The 15,057-nt window shown below is 39.8% G+C and overlaps 1 long non-coding RNA gene across 1 annotated transcript; it reads right to left on the bottom strand.

Annotated features, from left to right (window-relative positions):
• Nucleotides 1-10,182: 10,182 nt before the first annotated feature.
• On the bottom strand, nt 10,183-10,739 carry LOC127328359 (uncharacterized). The gene is made up of 3 exons (XR_011750856.1): nt 10,643-10,739; nt 10,409-10,540; nt 10,183-10,295 (listed from the first exon to the last, which is right to left on the bottom strand). It is a non-coding gene; the product is annotated as an uncharacterized lncRNA (long non-coding RNA).
• Nucleotides 10,740-15,057: the final 4,318 nt, after the last annotated feature.

Here is a 15,057-nt window from a genome sequence, read left to right on the forward strand (position 1 = left end):
GAGGGGGGCGCGCCGCCCTAGTGTCTGGTGGCCCTAGACCCCTTCTGACGCCGCCCTTCCGCCTACTTAAGGTCTCCGCCGCGAAAACCCTAAAACGTTCGACGAAACCAGGGAAAACCTTCCAGAGCCGCCGCCATCGTGAAGCCAAGATCTGGGGGACAGGAGTCTCTGTTCCGGCACGCCGCTGGGACGGGGAAGTGCCCCCGGAAGGCTTCTCCATCGACACCACTGCCATCTTCATCAACGCTGTTGTCTCCCATGAGGAGGGAGTAGTTCTCCATCGAGGCTCGGGGCTGTACCGGTAGCTATGTGGTTCATCTCTCTCCTATGTGCTTCAATACAATAATCTCATGAGCTGCCTTACATGATTGAGATTCATATGATGATGCTTGTAATCTAGATGTCATTATGCTAGTCAAGTGGATTTTACTTATGTGATCTCCGGAGACTCCTTGTCCCACGTGTGTAAAGGTGACAGTGTGTGCACCGTGTGGGTCTCTTAGGCTATATTTCACAGAATACTTATTCACTGAGTTATGATTTGAGTTGGATGTCTCTATGAAATTGTGGTGTGTTAGTACCTCCTGTGAATGCTCAAAGTGACAGCGTGGGGTGTTCATTAGTACTTGGGAATGCATCTTTAAGGTTTGCCTACATGATGAATTAGTGTTCGTTATCTTGCCAGAGAGTAATTCAGAGTAGCATAGTGAAGTGCTTATTTATATCTCTTTATGATTGCAATGTGTTTAGTATCACAATTTATCTATGTGCTACTCTAGTGATGTTATTAAAGTAGTTTATTCCTCCTGCACGGTGTAATGGTGACAGTGTGTGCATCGTGTTAGTACTTGGCGTAGGCTATGATTGTGATCTCTTGTAGATTACGAAGTTAACTATTGCTATGATAGTATTGATGTGATCTATTCCTCCTTTCGTAGTGTGAAGGTGACAGTGTGTATGCTATGTTAGTACTTGGTTTGGTTATGTTGATCTGTTATGCACTCTAAGGTTATTTAAATATGAACATTGAATATTGTGGAGCTTGTTAACTCCGGCATTGAGGGTTCATGTAATCCTACACAGTTAGTGGTGTTCATCATCCAACAAGAGGGTGTAGAGTCTAGCATCTATTTATTTATTCTGTTATGTGATCAATGTTGAGAGTGTCCACTAGTGAAAGTATGATCCCTAGGCCTTGTTCCTAAATACTGCTATCGCTGCTTGTTTACTGTTTTACTGCATCTTTACTTCCTACAATATTACTACCATCATCTGCACGCCAGCAAGCACTTTTCTGGTGCCGTTACTACTGCTCATATTCATTCATACCACTTGTATTTCACTATCTCTTCGCCGAACTAGTGCACCTATTAGGTGTGTTGGGGACACAAGAGACTTCTTGCTTTGTGGTTGCAGGGTTGCATGAGAGGGATATCTTTGACCTCTTCCTCCCTGAGTTCGATAAACCTTGGGTGATCCACTTAAGGGAAACTTGCTGCTGTTCTACAAACCTCTGCTCTTGGAGGCCCAACACTGTCTACAAGAATAGAAGCACCCGTAGACATCATTTCCCCGAAAGCCAGCCGATATTTGGCCAGGTGCATCATAACTTGAAAATTGACGGGGAAATCGGCGTCTATTTTGGAAATTTCGACTGCGATCTTCCTCTGGGGACCTATGTCGTTTGTTATGTACCGCATCTTCTCCATCTGCCCATCTATTTGCTATCTCCATTAAAGCTGATACTGTTCTTGGGTTTGTCCTCCCCAAGTCCTCCACGAAATCTCCTCGTCGAACTCCTGCAACAAATGCATCTATCGCTCTTTCGTCAGATATATTTTCTGCCGAGTTTTTGATGATGTTCCACCTTTGGATGTACTTCCTCATTGATTCATCATGCTTTTGTCGACATGATCTCAACTCCTCTAGTGTCGCAGGTTTCTTGCAGGTTGACCGGAAATTCTTGATAAACACATCCTCGAAACTTTCCCAGCTGTCGATGGAACCTGGGGGAAGCTTTTTTATCCATGATCTGGCGGCTCCGCTCAGATGTATCTGGATGCTCTGCATGGCTGTCGCTCTGGTCCCGCCTATCAATTTTCCTGTCTCGAGGTAATCCACAAGCCAATCCTCGGGGTCTTGCAGGCCATCGAATTTCTTGAAACTATCGGGTAGCTTGAATCCTGATGGAACTCGAGTTTTTCGGACCCGTCATGTGAAACATGGGAGTCCACACATGTCCTCTTCAGCAAGTTCTGGTGAATGCCGACGTTCCCTTCTTTCTTGTCGCGCTCTATCAACTCTGGCCTGAGTTGTTGTGTCCCTGGCTCCACTTGCTCTTGGTGGATCTTGCACTGCTGCGGTAGGTCTCGGACTATTTTGTCTTGCAGTTCCTTCGGGAGGTGTGGCTGTGAACGCTGCTCCCATGGCTCCACATCCTGCCATGGCCATGTTGTACAACGCTTCTCTTGGATCTCCGGGAGGTGGCCTGGATGCTAAGATGAAGGCTTGTGTCGCCATATATCCCGCTTCCGGTGTTTTTGGGATAATATTCCCCCTCGTGTCGATTGACATAAAGGACATGTCGAGGTTTTGGATTAGAGTCTCTCTTTCAGCTTCCGGTATATTTTGCAGCCGAGATCTTGCTCTCCTCCGAGCTTCTCTATGACTATCTCCCGAAGTTTCTGATTGTCGACTTAGTTCCGCTCGTCGCCTGCTTGATGCGGAAGCTGCCTCCCTTCTTCTGTTCAAAGCAGCTGTCTGTTTTTCCAACTCTCTTCCAGCTCGGGCGAGTCTATATTGATAAGCTTGCAGTTCTTCGACTGTAGCAGTTGTCTCCATTGGTTTAGAGCCATCCAAAGCTTTCGCAACTCTATCCCAGGCTGCTTGTGGAAGTTGAACTCTGGCACGTGGTGTGGGCCCGACATACTTAGTGCCCAAACCTCTCCTTAGATCTGAGGGATCGACATAGGGGTTTCCCAAATCATCGAAAGCCTCTGATGTTTCCTCTTGATCGCAACTTGCTTCTCCAATGGCATAAACTTGGTGATAGTTTGGAGTTTTCACTTTGCTTGGTTTGGTGACACCATCATAGAGATTAGTGAAGACCTTCCCAATAGAGATGGATTTGTCGATGAAGTCGAAGCTGTCGGTGTCGTTCGAATCATCGCTTATATAGGAGTCCGCAGATGACTCGAAGGACATGTCGCTGAAGATCTTGGCGAGTTTTTCACTTGCCCTGCTGCCGATGAAGCGTGGCGACGAAATCTCCGTGTCGCTTGACTTGATGGATGATATTGAGTTTGAGAAATCAGGACCATCCGCCGATAATCCCGACGAGATCGGAACTTCGAGACGATACGATCCTTCTTTCTCGACGCGGAAGTGGAACTTTCCAAACGTCATCTTCATGGGCTCCTCCAGATACGCATATGCATCCAAACGGGAGGGCGGGTGAGGAATAAAATCAACGAGACCAGTTTCGATCTGTTTACCTTTCTCCATGATGTTGCTTGCTACTGATGAAGTCGACGATCCTGAACGTGCCATCGAGATCAGCTCCTTGTCGCCTCTAGTCCCCACAGACGACGCCAATTGACAAGGTATTAACTTGTCAATGCCTACAAATTGTAGACTAGGGTTTAGTTGGATGTAGAGGGCAAGTAGATCTCGAAGGTTTCAGCCGAAAAGTACTCGACGAATATGAAAACTAGGGTTTGAGAAACAATGATTCGATGCTTTCTGTGTCCCTCGACTCCCCCTTATATAGGAGGCGGAGCCGAGGGATTCGTATTGTACAAGTTACAGAGTCCGGGAAGGTTTCTAACTCTTCTCGCAAGATTACAAATAATGCTTCCTATTACAACTCTAGCTTTCCTTAACATATTTTGGGCTTCCGAGTCTTCTTATTCTTCGGGTAGTGGGCCTTCAGTAAACCCCGGGTACTATCATCGGCAGGCCCATTGGGGATGCCTATGTCAGGCGTCGACTGAGACGTAACAAATTCTCAGTCAACTGCTCCCTAACCACTCCCTAAAATGTTTTTTATTGAGTCATTTATGAAGCAGACAAAACCATGGCACATAAATAGAGCGTTCAGTAGGTTTTACAGATAACCACGGTAGTATTTGCCTACAAACAATATTTCTGGGGTCTATCTATTTGACAATCGAGTGTTTTCATTTTGGGCAGCACTCGAAAAATTTAAACCAATCAGAAGGTTACAGCTGTCAAACAGGTACAGCTGTCTGTCTGCAGTCAAAAAAGACCCAAAAAGTTATTTTCTGGTTCTTTTGTCCGGTCCATTGTCTGACAAAGCTGAAAAGCTACCAAATCTTTTGTCCTGTTTCTCTTCTTGCAACACAAGAAAAGAACACAAACCTTCTTGAAACTACTACAGCAGATCTGGACGGGAAACAAAAGGGAAAAAGAACACAATAAAGAGAGGAAGCCACTTTAACAACATCTGGACGAGGGGGAGGGTCAACATAGGGAAGGAGGAGAGGAGGATAGTTACCAGATCTGTTTTAGGAGAGGAGGAGAAGAGCAGACGATGGAACAAGATGATGGTGATGGAGGAAACCCCAACCACCAAGCTGTTGATGCAGATGCAGATGCAGATCCTGGTTTGGAGAACCAGGAAACTAGCCAGGTTTGCCTGTTCTTCCCCTTTTTCTTGCCTGTTCTGCTACCTTTTCTGCAATAGCAAAGATTTGATTTCTCATTAGAAATCAGCAAGATGAAAATTCATTCTACTTCTTCCTGCTCTTCTTGCTATTGTAGACTTCCTGTTCTGCTTCTATGAAGAAAACGATTTGTCATGTAATTTGGTCTAGAAACTTCTTACAGAGACATCAAAGACTAGAAAAATGGTTGCTGTTCTGCTACTTATATGAAGAAAAGCACTTGTCACATATTTTGGCTAGAAACTAGCATACACTAACAGGAATTCTAGAAAAATGGTTCATGTTCTGCTTGTTGTATGGAGAAAATGATTTTTCATAACCTGTGTTGAGCTAGAAACCAAGCATACACTGACATGCCAAAAAAATGGAAGTAAACATTGACAGGATGCACATGGGAGATGATTTTCCTAGAAACTAGTATACACTGACATGCCAAAATATACAAGGAAAACATGACATACAGACCAGTGATAATACATGCCAAAAAAAAAATCAGTCAGTGCTAAAAAGATGAAACATACTAATCATTTTGCACCTATTTAAAAAAACCGACAAACTGTGAGTGTGTGTTGTGTGTTAGGAGGGCGCGGGAAGGAGTTGATCACATGATTAACATTTCGGACATCATAGCTAACTAGATGACATACTGACTATTTTGCACCTACTCAAAAAAATGGACAAATTGCGGGTAGGAGTTGATCAGATGACTAACATTTTGGACATCCAGGCCACGGGCGACTACATCACTTGCAACAATCATAGGGGTCAAGCCAGACGTGAAGAATGTCAATGTGCTTTCCCTCTGTTTCATATAACAAGAATACAAAAATATGAGTCTATAGTAAGATAGATAAGTTGCTTAACATATTTACTAGTCGAGAGTAAAGAAAATGACAAAAGAAGTGCTATGTCACACACAATCTATTTGTGTGGTTACATGGAAATCAAGTAGCAGCACTCTGTAAAGTACATGTCGTAGTTACATATGCTACTGTGGCATGCAAATATTGTCCAATAATTTTATATCAAGTATCTGATATATACAAGACAAAGATGTTATCTCTTGTTAAAAAAAGAAAGTGAAGCACATTCTGGAGCAACTACAAAACAGTCAACATTTATATTGTAATGACAGATACAAATTACTTATAGTGTAATTTTGTAAGCATCTTTGATTGAACAACATATTCACCTCATGTAAGCATAAGCTGTTCGATGAAGTGTATTGCAGTACTATCTAGGATGTTCTCCCCAGTATTCTGAATTCTGACAGAGAAAAATGCAAATTTACAGGGTCAGTACACACAGCTGATGCAGGACATGATATTTCTTGGCAGTCAAGGAGATCCTTCTTTACAGAACATGTCTTATTTGGAACTGCTTGGTGTGGGTCCATCTAATCAGGTTTGTTTCTTGGGAAAGAAATAAATACACACTGCATATTTGAAAAAACCAATTAATATGTGTGTTGTTTATATTTCAGAATGAAAACATGTTGGACACACAGGATGCACACCATGATTTTCGATTGGCTGATGGTTGTGACTATGTAAGTTTGCAGTCTACATGTTTTAAAACATCATACTGTTTGATTGTATTAAACTAATTCATATTTGTATAAACATTCAGGCAGATTGCAGCATTGAAGAAAAAAGATCGGAATTTGCACTTGTGGATGATAATCCATGGGGAGTTGCTTTGTTTGAAAACATGGGAGTAGAAGAGGTAAATTACCAAGTTCAAAAGACATGTGCTGTTTCAGTGATAAAATAGCTTCTTTGTTAGCACTCTGTGAAAATTTCTTTTACCTTACTTATTCCCTCATAGGTACTGTGTGAAGAACCACAATTTGCTACCCCCGATACTGGAAGTTCACAGAGTGCTAACAAAGAAGCTACAGTGGATGCTAGTGCCGAAACAAATGATGGAAATCAAGTTGAAATGCTGTCATCAGAGGATATTGAAGATTTCTTTGAAAATGAAAGAAGGAAAACAGAAGGTGTTACTAAAAACAGCATTGAAGAAGATTTGAAACCTTGTATGGGGATGAAGTTCAGTACCAAAGAAGAAGGGCAGCAATTTTTCAACTTCTACTCCAGTGTTGTTGGTTTCTCTGTTGCTGTTGTCAACAGTTATAGAACAACAAGTAAGAAACGCAACAATGAGATAACTAAAGTTGTTATGCAGTGTAACAAGCATGGTAGAACAACACAAGTTGATAGAGAGCAGTTGGTGCCTCAAAGGAGAAGCACAGTCATAACAAAGATAGGTTGCAAAGTGGAAATGCGGATTACAGAGAAGAACAAAGTTTGGGAAATTACCCAATTAAATCTTGAACACAACCATGAGCTTTCACCAAATAGCAGGTTCTTCCGGTCTCACAAGTACATGTCACCTGAAGAAAAAGATCTCATAAGGACACTGAAGTACACAAACACTCCTACAGGCAAGATTGTCGATATCTTAGCATATGTGAGAGGCGGAATTGGATGTTTGCCTTACACAAAGAAGATGGTCAGCAATTATGGCACTGAAATAAATAAAGAGTTACAGAATACTGACATGATGGAAGTAGTACACATGTTCAACAAGAAACAAGCAGACAGTCCTGGTTTCTACTATTCGTTTCAGTTGGACAGTGACAATAAAGTTAGAAGCATGTTCTGGTCGGATCAGAAATCAAGATTATACTATGAGCAATGTGGGGATTGTCTTAGTTTTGACACAACTTTCCTTACAAACAAATACAATCTTCCATTTGCGCCATTTGTAGGAGTTTCACCCCATGGGAACACGTATTTATTTGCTTGTGCTTTCATTGTCAATGAAAAAGCGGACACCTTCAAATGGTTGTTCGAGCAGTTTTTAACAGCAATGAATGGTGTTCCACCGGTGTCAATCATAACTGATGGAGACAGAGGTATGAAAGCTGCAATAGAGGAAGTTTTTCCAAATGCTTTCCACAGATGGTGTCTTTTTCACATCAAGAAAAAAGCAGATGAGAAAATCACTACAGGGTTTCAAGCCAATGAAGGATTGTATGAAGATTTTCAAGACATCATTGATAACTCTTTAACAGTAGAAGAATTTGAGTATCTTTGGTAGCAAATGATTCAGACTCATGGAGTTGAACATATTGAATATTTTGGAACACTATGGGAAAACAGACAGTACCGGGCACCCGTTTATTTCAAATCAAGGTTTTTTCCATTTATTCAGACAACTGCTAGAAGTGAAGGTACTAATGCTATCTTCAAAATAGGTGTTGGTGCAAAATTTAGTGTGACAAGTTTCATGAGGGAGTATCAAAGGATTGTGGACACCATACATGACAGAGAGGATGAATGCGATCACAGATCAAGGAACAGGAAAGTTGCTCAGGACAAATATTGGTCTAAATTATACATAGAATGACAAGCACACCACTACTATAACATTGGTATTTTCTGGAAATTCCAATGGATTCTACAAGATATTATAAGGCTCCAGCTACACGAGCAAGAAAAGGATAAAACCTATATTGTTTTCCAGGCAGCTAATTATCCTCTGAAAGAACACAGACCAAGGAATTATGTGGTGCTTGTTGACTTAGTTGCTCAAGATTACTCTTGCATATGCTGCAAATTTCTGAAAGATGGCATTCTGTGTTCACACATTTTGAAATTTATGGTTCATTTGAACATACCTGAAATTCCAGAGAAGTATTTCATTGATCGTTGGAGGAAAAAATCCATGAAGGTTCAATTGATCAAAGAGCCAGAGATACATGGAGATAATCCGGCGCTTATGTTCAATGTACTGTCGAAAAGGTTGGTTCGAACAGCTTCAACTGCTTCAAAGAAGAAAAGAAAGTACAGTTACCTTCTGCAAGAAATAGATAGGATAGAGAAAGTGATGATTGACATGGATAATGAGGATGCACAATCAGCAGATGGAGCAACTATGACTACTAGGACAGTAACAAATGTTAGCTCGGGAAATGATGGCGATGCTACATCTTCGAACATTGAGCTTCAAGACCCAGATGTTGTTAACACTAAAGGAAGACCTCGAATGCTCACAATAAGAGAGGCAATCAAGCAAAATAAATTTTACACTTGTAGTCATTGTGGTTCTAAAGAGCACACTATAAAGAAGTGCACAAACAAGGACAAGCACTATGATCTACCTAAGCGCAAGAAGTCAAGGCCTAACCCGATGAAACAGAAAAAGAGTAAGGAACCATCTGTAGTTCTTTATTTCTAGTATTTGAGCATCACTATGACAGTACTCATGTTTTTACTTCTTGTTGGTGGCAATTTTGGTGCATAAATAAGGCAGAGAAATTTACTGTGAATAAATATACAAGCTTGGTAATCATGTCTTACTATTTCCTATGTTATGCAGGTGAGGCAACCAAGAAGAACAAGAACAGTAAGCCTAAAAACACGGGTGGGCAGTCACAAAGTAAGAAGAAGTCCAAACAAGATGCAAGCAGTAGCAATGAGCAAGTAGTTAAGGAAGTTGTTCAAAAAGAATAAGCGGGAGAAAAAAGAATCAGAACTGATGCAGATAACAAGGCAAATTTATGTGGTTGATATGAATGATGTAATAATCTAGATTTTGTTTGCCGAAAATGATGTAATAATCTAGATTTTGCTTTGACAATGAGAGCGAAATGAGCTTACTTTGTGATTTTTAGCCCTTGTGTTCTGCTGCTCTGCTTCTTAGTCTGATGTACTGCAAACATCAGAGGTGTCAGTAGCATTGGAATCAGAAATTTCATAGAAATCTGCATATACATTACTTGTTAAACAAATAATTATTGAAATGTATAGAACATCTGAGTAACATAAGGAAAATACAGGAAAATATGTGAGGATAGACAACATCTTAGTAGACTCGAAAAGACAGTAGCTTAGTACAGACAACATCTGAGCACAGACGATTACAGAAGACACATAGTACCAACTTTACAGACATGAAAATGTTTGTGGTCTTGAGTTTCACATATACGTTTGCATGCAGAAAAAAGAAAACTAAGAAAAAAATCCTAGTGCATTCCCCAACTCCAGTCGCCAGTGGTGATGAAGAACATTGCGTTTCGTCATTATAAGTAGAGCAGTTAGCTAACATCTTCACATCCCAACCTATGGAGAAAAACATGAAAAGGAGTGAAGATTTCGAAGAAAAGAACAGATTGATACATAACCAGAATGGTAAAGTATAGTACATACGTCACCAAAGTATTCCGATACAACAGTTTTGTCTAAGGTGTTGAACTTGCTGAAGTAAATTTGATTTGAAAATTTGATCCTCAGATTTATGATGTCAGCTTGAGAGAAAGAGTTCTGCATTTGAGTTCTTGGATCATGGATATCCATGAATTTCATTGTGAACACACCGCAATCATCACTGGTTTTTTTGCGAGAACATAAAAACATAAGAAGGTAAGAAAACATTTTAGGAAGAAACATGTACACCTGTTGAAAATGAAAAAAAAAGACAACATGTTCACCTGTTGTCTTGCTTTGGAACTGGTGGATATCTTGTTTGGAATTCAGTAAAATCAATTTGGTAGGACATGTGAGGAGTTACAAGAATATTCCACAGGGCAATGAAGTTTTGAATCTATTATGAAAACAGAAATGATCAATAAATATGAGTTCAATTGTTGTACAGAATAAAAAGACTACAATCAAGATTAGGGAAATTAAAATTTAATAGTATAAACAAGAATTAACCAGTGGTTGTCTAATGGTGATGTGGAAAGGATCTCCTTCATCGTATAGTGAATCACAGAATGCAAAAACTTTTGCCTTCAAGCACACAGCAAACAAGAACCAATGATTGGCTATAACTATTGGGAATTGCATCTGCAAAGAAATAGAATGGAAATAAAGTGCAAAATCCTACATGAACATAAACTTAAACTACATTGACAAATGTTTATGGATTATCTATAACAATAGCAATACCTGATCTGATCTCCATAGGCAGAAAGCAGAGTTGGCGCCCTCAAATGCTGTTTGAACAATGTCACCGTTGTTGCCGTTGTACCTCAGAATTGTTTCCTAGGAAAAAAGTTTACATCATATTAAATTTCTTTACATGACAAGAATTTTACTTCCTGTTTTAATAAAACATGAAAATAGAAAATTACCCCAACATAAGGAAAGAAGAAATGTTTTCTGGAAATACTTGGGTGCTTGTCATGGAAAAGTTTACGACAGTAGCATAGTATGAGGTAATTGTCGATGTGTCCAAAAGGCTCCAAAGTTGCAAGTGACTGAAATGAGCAGTACGCTTTCTCATATCTAACAGCTTCATCACTGTGGGAAAAACCTAGATATTAGAGCTAATGCAAAAATCAGATGTACATTGACATAAATTGTTAAACATGGAGAAATCTACAGACCTTTTCATTTCTGGATCCTTCCCAATTGTGTAGATTGCACTGTAATACCTTCTTTCGGATGGCAAACACGGAAAACGGCTAGCATTGGTGACAAAAGGCACAAATGGGTCAGTGTACCTCTTACATGGTGCAACATATCTCCTGGGGACAATATTTTGCTGACTTCTGCTTGAAGAAGGAATAGTGTTGCTTGCTGAATGTTTGAATATGTTGTTGTCAGAATGGTGGGATATGTAATTATTGTGCTCCTGTTAGAAGATGGGAGGTACAAATAAGATGGAAAAGAGCACACTTATTGAACATGTAAGAAATGAAAAGCAAAATAGATGAAAATTTGTACCTCAATTGGTGTTGTTGCAATTTTCTTCAGTTTGTTGTACGCTTCATCCGTTTCCTTTGACATAGCTTCATACTTATTCTTGAAGTTGCACTCTCCTATGATTTTTACTTCTGGACTTATAGACTAAACAAAAAGAAATAAACAAAAAAGAAGTTAACTAGTAAGAATAAAGTATATCTTTTATGCAGAAAAATGATGAAATGGGAAAGCACATTACATCATCAACGAGTATGAATTGAGGATCACAAACCGGAGATGAAAGATCAATAAGCTTCTTTGCTATGTGTGTAGCAACATCTTGTAGTTTCGAATTTGTCACCAATGGTGTCGTCGGGGAATCCTTAAATTGAATATGAAGTGTGAGAAAAAAGTTGAGCAAATGTAAAATAGAAATAGTAACCTATAAACTTGCAGAAGTTTATTACCGCTAAATTCACAAAATCATTCTGTGAGACCTGTTGATTGAATACATCTGAAAGCTTAATAGGAACTATTGGTGAATGAACATTTGGGGCACCGTCTGGTTGAACTGGAACATTAACATCTACTACACAACCGTTGCCCTCATTCAAAATACGAACTGGTTTTCCTGAAAAAGGAAATTTGTAATGTTCATGACATGAAGCCTACGCAAAAAGGGAAATTAATGTAGTATGAAAATTTCGAAAATGTATTACAGAAATTACCATTGTTTGCTTCAAATGAATCTACCATGGGTGGTTTGGAAATTGTTTCTTTTTCTGGGATATCTGTAATTACAAAATTATAAGGCTGAGTCATAAAGATATGCATATACACTGCATTTACAATGTACACATTGTAGAAAGGTTCACACACAAAACTCAAAACAAAGAGTCTGTGTAGAAGATTGAACAACACAATTTCCAAAAAAATACAGAACAACACAAAAGCAGGCAGGCAACTATGCTAGAAACTTCATGATCTGAATACATACTACACTGGGATAGTAACTAGATCAAGATTTGGGATGTGCACAACTGAAATATGTTCAGCACAGTTAGAATGTACCATGTATATATGATGTATTTACATTCCATATATACGCTACATATACACTGGATTTACATGAGATTAACAGTAGGTAATTACATGGGATTTACACTAGAATGCAAAAAATATACACTGCATATACACTGGATTTACGGGAAAAATTTGATGTATACCAGATGTGCATGAGATTTACTGGATCCAAAATGTTGTATTTAAATTAGAATCTCGATATGGGAAAAACAGGGGATATGTACCAGATTTATCTAGCGTTGTATGATCTTTATGTTTGGATAATAGCTTCGCCAGATGTTGGTATTTACCAGATGCAAGCTTCCCTTTACTTATGGTACCTTTGTTTACAGGAAGAAAAAAAACATTGCATGTATAATCAGTATGAAGAAAAACAAAAAAGAGCACTGGAAAAGTAGAACATATCTGCGGAAAGCAAAAAAGGGAGTAACAAACTTACCACTATCTAAGTCAGGAATTTCTACCGTTTCAAAAATGTTATGTTGCTTGTTTGGTTCTTCAACCCCTAGTCAAAAATTAATGTAAAACTTTGTAAAATATATATTTATGTGGAACCTAAAAGAGAAAATATAGAAAACATGCACAAGTGAAATTTCATACCTTCATTGCGAACTTCTGTCTGCTTATCATTGACATTGTTATTCGCTGGTTTCAGATTTCTTGTAGTTAGATGATTGTTTCCAGGGCAATATGTATTGTTTTGCATTCCGTGAGGAAATTTGAATTGGAAAAGATTTCCTGTAAAAATTGAATCGACAAAAATGAGACAAAAGGATCTCGTAATAGGTGACAGAGAAGGTTGTGTAGGAAAATTTCTTACAGAAACATATGAAATTAAATCGGAAAAGCATAAAAAGATGCAACAAGCTAACCTATTGAATTGTTGCTGCATGAAGGCTCAGGAGCATGCTGGGAATTTTGCAAACAACTAAGCACGTCGCATACTAAAGAATGTGACCATGCTTCAAAATCTTTAGGTTTCCCAATGTTGTTGGTGTGTATGATTTGTACAATATCATCAATGACCTTTAAAAAAACAAAGGGGGACAATCAAAAAAGACTAGTACCATAACCAGTGAGGATATTATGTAAACAATTTATTAAAAAAATAGTACCATTACCTCGTTAGTAAGAAAAGATGAAAACAAAGCCTTAAGCTTGCCATTGAGGTTGAATGGTGAGCTAAAAGTTTTTGAAAATTTCTTGCATGAATCCTTTCCAAAGGACCTTTCAACCTTGAAGAAAATAAGTTGGTAAAAAGTAATTGTGTAAGATATAGAACACTAGCATGGTATTTTCAGAAAAAGGAAAAGAAATACATTTAGAGAACCTGGTAAACTGAAGCAGGAACCAATCGCTTTAATGGCCTTTTGCCAAATGAGTTGCTACTAACTTTAATCATCTCAGAGTATTGCCTAATTCTGTTACCTTTCCAAACAAGAATTCTTGGAAACTCTTCGGGTAGTGAATTTAATCCAAATTCTACACTATCAATATAGGAAACCTTAGAAAAAGAAAACAAATCCGAAGTTAGTGCATTAAAAATGGACAACTAGGACAGCTGAAAGAACATTTCCCGCCCTTTTGGGTTTTGTGTGTTTGACGTCAACACTACGTATATTTTTATGTGTGTTGATGTAGACAGGTACAAGCCATCAAAAATTATGTTGGATCGGTGTATTGGTTTAGTTGTTCTGAAGTTCTGCAGGTTTTCTGTATCTGGCGGAAGTTCCGGCCTAATCTGGCGGAAGTTCCGGCCTAACTTTTTCAGCAGAAGCTTCTCAGCGCCGTCTGTGCTCAGTTTATCTCTTCAGGACCGGAAGTTCCGGTGGAGTTGGCCGGAAGTTCCGGTCAGCGGAACTTCCGCCCAACTTCTGGGCAAGTTCCGGAATTCCGAGTTTGTGGCTCAGTATAGTTCTGTAAGGTTTTCGCAAGTTTCCGGAACTTGGCCGGAACTTCCGGCCACCGGAAGTTCCGCCCAAGTTCCGCCCCTTCTTTTGCTTTGCAGGGATTTTATCAAGGGCGGAAGTTCCGGCCCGTATGGCCGGTACTTCCGGTGGAAGCCGGAACTTCCGGCCATCCTGGCCGGAACTTCCGGTCTAAGTGGAATTCGTCCCCAACGGTCAGATCTGAAAGCTCCACCCATATAAATAGCTTTCTTCTCCAAAGGGACAAGTTGCTCAATCATTGCACAAGAAATCTGCCAAGCTTCACCACCATTAGAGCCACCTCAAGAAACACAAGATTTGCAAGATCTCCTTCCTCCCCCAACCAAAGCTCTTGATCTTTGGAGATTCGAAGGAGAAGCCACCGATCTACATCCTCACCGAAGCGATTCTCATTTCCCCCTCATTTGTTTGAGGGATCTCATGCTAGTGTTCCTATTTGGTTCCCTAGTTGATTTGTGTTGATGTGTTGTTGTTGATTGTCGTTGCCTAATCGACGGTACCCCGGAGGAGGGATCCTCATGAGGGGGAGAAGAGGTAGGGGCCATAGGGCGGAGTGCACACGGGACGGTGGTACGCGAGTTACCCAGCTTCGGAACACCTGCACGATGACAGGGCCTACTGCTGCTTGTCTGGTATTATCTGGGC

This window comes from Lolium perenne, chromosome 2 (assembly GCF_019359855.2).
Source record: "Lolium perenne isolate Kyuss_39 chromosome 2, Kyuss_2.0, whole genome shotgun sequence".
NCBI classification, from domain to species: domain Eukaryota; kingdom Viridiplantae; phylum Streptophyta; class Magnoliopsida; order Poales; family Poaceae; genus Lolium; species Lolium perenne.